Raw genomic sequence first — 5,145 nt, 5'->3', positions numbered from 1 at the left:
GTCATTCGCAGACATCCTGGCGCCCAGTCTATTGGGTGAGGGGTCTGTGACGACTTGTTAATCTAATGAATAATTGATTTGTTAAATCAAATGAAAAATGGTGTGTCTGATTGGTCCAGACGCTACAACAACAACACTTACCATATTATTGCACACCCCAGCCTCGACTCGAGTGGAAAATGAATCATCCGCGGTTGTGCACGCACTTGTTTGCACACGAGCAAAGGTGTTTTTAGGAGTCTAACTTGCAAACGGCAGACCACTGATTCGTCAAACGTGCTTTCCTGCAGTCCGTGTTCTTCTGACTATTTTGTAGTAAGTAACGAATATGCTTCGGGGAAATGTATCGGAGTTAAATATACATTTTAAGTAGGAAATGTAGAGGAGTAAAAGTAAAAGTTGGCTGAAAACTCAAGTAAAGTGCAGATACTCCCAAAAAATACTTAAGTACTGTAACGAAGTATTATAACTTTGTTACATTACACCACTGCAATTTAACAACTCAGTCACTTGTTGTATATACTTTTATATTTGTTTAGTACAGTCTAGCCTTATTTATTGTCTGTGTCACAGTAAAATTGACAGTGTTAATTAAGCAGTGTTACACTCCATTTACTCTTACGGAGTTAACTTAACAACAAATAGTGAAAAATGCCCCCTAGTGTTGGTGAAAATGATCTGAGTTGAATTCTGCATTGTTAAATTTACTCCGTTAAGCTCCGCCCCTCAAGCCATCCCCGAGGACCAGAGCAAAATTTCGCTCTTCGCCATTTTCTTTTGCCTTGCGCCAAAAGGTACGCTCTTGTCATTTATTAAAACATAAGTTTAATATTTGATGTTAATAATTGTGCTACTATTAATGCATAAGTTGTAATTTTTTGAACTTTGTGTAATTTGATTGGTTTAAACTCGGAAATATCGAATAGGCAAGTCAGTATGTTGGAGAAATGTGCTTTTTTCATCTCAATGTGGTAATGATAACGTTTAAATGATGTCAGTAATCTTACTTAATTTGATTTTCAGCTGTATTTAGCTTTGGTATATCCGCTTAATTTGTTTTTTAAACGTTTAATAATGTAACGTCACAATGGGGCATAAGCTGACACATTTTTATAGAAATTATATGATGTTATGTAAACCGTTGGAATGTTATATAAACTCTATATTTGCTACTGTTCAGCTCACGAAAGACTAAATGTGTCCAACGGCATTAATTAGTCGAATTAATTAGACGAATTAGTCGAATGCCACCATTGCATCTTTATTGAAGCCACGTAGATGGCGCTGTGGGATTAGCGTTAACTTGGCTCAACACTGCGCGAAGAAGAAGCCAATGGGGAAGGCGGAACATCTCATTTAAAAACAGCCGCGTCTTTGTTTTCGTTATTTTAACCTTATGCAGTGATTACGGTACCACGAACAACTATTTTACGTTATTGCTGTTAGACATACACAGTTAGTTGGCCTGATCAGAGCGGTACATGTAAGTGCTGGTACAAGTAACGTAACGCATTGTAAAATGTTGCCTGTTTATTAGGAGAGACTGTTATTGGCAAGTCATAGCACAGAACTAACGTATTATCTTTCTCCTTTTAAGTAACAAGCTTCTCCTGTGCAGTCAAATCAGTCCCTGTCTTCATCCTTTGACTCCAGCGACTAGTGACAGGATACACTCATTATTGAAGAAGGGTCTTCCAGTAAACGAATGAGACTAGATGATGGAGCTAAAAGGTGGGCAATACGTTTTTATTACTTATGCATTTGGGGGACTGTTGAAACGCATAAATCTACTTAAAAATACAACATTAATTTGATCTTTATAAGGTTAAAGTTTACAAGAATATGTAAAATGAAGTATTGTTTGAAGTAGTATTTTATTGTTTATATACCATATTTATGTTTTTGCTTTGATACTTTTTATTTTTTTTTAAATTACAGTATTATTAAGCTGGTCTGATTGATTCTCAAGGAAAAACGGTCAATATCCTGACAGATGACATTAAAGAAAATAATAGGTAATATTTCATATAAATAACTGTATATGTGATAACTGTGTGTGTGTGTGTATATATATATATATATATATATTATTATTATTATTTTTATATTTCAAAAAATTATTTATTTTTGCAGTACATCACCACCAAGGAAGGTGAACGAAAACTATGCCAGAGGAATTGTGCCTTTGTTTCCGTACCTCAGTGTCCCCTTCTTCAAAAATGGCTATGTAAGTATCGCACTGTTTTTGTTTTAGTTTTAATGCATTGTTGACAACTTTTAAATGTTTTGATCACATGCCCATAATATAGGTGGTGTATTTTTCTCTTGGATTTTAAAACACTTTTTCTTCTCCTTTTTCTGTATTTTTGTCTTTCTAAGGAGCATTACTATGATGTTAGTAATAATGCCACCGGATACTTGCTATGGAGAATCAAAACTATACAGAGAGGCATTTCTAACGAGGAATATAATTTGAAGGTACAAAATGAAAAGAGAAATGTCATTGTGCCACTTTTCACAGCAGTTTTGTAGCTACTGAGTTGCATTAACTGTGACTAAGGATTAACTTCATATAGCATTCTTTAAGCAGTGTTGATGATCTTAAAATGTTTGTTGTTTGTGTCTTGTCAAGGCCAGAAGAGACCAGGAAAGGTGTCTACGTTTTTTTTCCAGAGTGGAACAAGCATTGAGGAGCATCTTCAAGGCATTGCTGGAAGTGCTCAGCCCTGTCTCCTGGCTCTTGGAAGAATTATTCAGTTCACCAGTACTTCAATTTTGATCAGCATGCCATTCCATGCAAGTCAGTCTCTTCTCTCGATGCTTTTGACAAACTGTTTAATGGGGTTAATTTACCCAAATTCTGTCAACATTTACTCACCCTCATGTCGTTCCAAACCTGTAAGACTTTCGTTCATCTTCAAAACACCAATGAAGATATTTTAATGAAATCTGAGAGATTTCTGTCCCTACATTGACAGTCCACGCAACTAGCACATTCAAGGCACAGAAAGGTAGTAATGACATTCATTAAAGTAATCCATGTGACTCCACTGGTTTAACCTCAATTTTATGCATGCATTCATACGACGTCTGCTTTCATTTCAACAAAACATTCATCCATTGTCGTGCTCTCGTGTACGCTTGTCAGTGATGAATATTTTCATAAAGTGGTAAATTATTATTTTTTTCTTTGCGCAAACAAAGCACTCGTGTTGCTTAATAAAACTGAAGTTAAATCACCAGAGTCACACGGGTTAATTTAATGATGTCTTTAACACCTTTCTGGGCCTTGAAAGTTTTAGTTGTATAGGCTGTCAATGAAAGGATAAAAGTCTGCCAGATTTCATTAAAAATATTTTTATTTGTGTTCCGAAAATGAACAAAAGTCTTATAGAAATGGAACGACATAAGGTTGAGTAATTAACGATAATTCTGTTTTTTGGTGAACAAACTTCTTAAGGCACACTTTGTTTTTGGCACCACTTATAACACTATTCTACACAAGATGTACATTTTCATTCAGACCACTGTACAACAAAGATGTTGGCAAAGTGAAGGTCCTTGTATCGCTGAGGTTAAGAGCAAGGCTGCTTAGCTAGTAGGTTCAACAGGTTCTGTACTGAATATAATGATGTATTGTCATTTCATGCAGACGTGATGTATTTTTGTGCATGTATGTGTATGTTTCTTGAGCCTGACAACATTTTTTAATAAATGTTTTAAATGTGACGTCGTTGATCTTGTTTTCTATTCTGTTTTTAAAACACCAAATGGGTTTTAAAATTAGATAATTTTTCACTATTATAAATGTAAATGAACTCTACATAAGTGAAATATTAACACTAATCAGAGTAAATTTTCCTGCAGAGTTAAATTGTGGTAACACAGAACAGAGTTAATTTCCCCTAGTGTTAAACTCTGGTAACACTATTCAGTGTTGAGCAGTGTTAATTTTTTACTCAAAATAGAGTTAATTTAACTCTGAAAATTTAACACTATGACAAGAGTCAATTTATCACCAATTCTGAGTGGGACCAAATACACTCGGGCCGAGTGTTAAATTCAACTCTTATAGAGTTCATTTAACACTGCAAAATTTACTGTGTAGGAACTATTTGGTGGAATGGCCCTTAACCATGATTTTCTCTGAAAGTTTTGACTCACTCATGAAGACTGTTGGTGTGGATCAAATACCATGCGAGTCTATAATTTATTTATATAGCAGATTGGCTATTTCAAAGTAAAACAAGTCCACTCACCTTATACTGTAGACGCACGAAGTAATTTCCCCGTATTATTTCCTTACTCTCGTCGCTTCAAGCTCCAGTCCAGCGGGTGGCGCTAAACACATGCGTTTGTTTGCCAAACACCATTAAACCTCAGAGGAAGAAGTTCAGTTTCACTCCGCTCTCTATTGTTTTGTCGTGATGTTGGCTTAATACAAACTGTTAGAAATGTTGTTTCTGTAAATAGAGAAATACAGTTTTTGAATCAGGTCAATAAATACCCGTAATATTCCTGTCCTCACAGTCGTGACTAAGTTTTGAAGCAAGCAGGAATATCTGGAGGAGTATCATCTGAACTCAGAGCGCTGCAGAATAAAACAGGAGCAACCAGAACCCTGCAGAATAAAACAGGAGAAACCAGAACCCTGGAGAATAAAACAGGAGGAACCAGAACCCTGGAGAATAAAACTCTAGGAACCAGAACCCTGCAGAATAAAACACGAGGAACAAGGAGGTTGGTGTTTATTCTTCATTCATCTTTAACGACTATTTGTGGTACATCCACAGATCGTTTATGTAATAATAAGACAAAATCAGAGCGTGTGAGACTGAATTTGTTTTTACGCTAGTACTGTAGAAGCCACATTTTAAGTAAAGTCGCTATAGGACTGTGGTTACTTTAAATCGTGTGAATGTCTCAGTAGAGCATTATTTGCTTGTTCGTTACATTTCACTGTAAATCAGTAACAGTTTTGCAGCAGGCTTTGCAAACGTACTTTTACTGTAAGATATATGTGACCCTGGAGCACAAAAGCAGTCATAAGTAGCACAGGTATATTTGTAGCAATAGCCAAAAATCATTAGGATATTAAGTAAAGATCATGTTCCATGAAGATATTTTGTAAATTTCCTACCGTAA

The sequence above is a fragment of the Sinocyclocheilus anshuiensis genome, unplaced genomic scaffold (assembly GCF_001515605.1).
Source record: "Sinocyclocheilus anshuiensis isolate Anshui unplaced genomic scaffold, SAMN03320099.WGS_v1.1 scaffold2717, whole genome shotgun sequence".
Classification (NCBI taxonomy): domain Eukaryota; kingdom Metazoa; phylum Chordata; class Actinopteri; order Cypriniformes; family Cyprinidae; genus Sinocyclocheilus; species Sinocyclocheilus anshuiensis.
The sequence above is the reverse complement of the archived record's forward strand: the minus strand, read 5'-3'. Positions refer to the sequence as shown.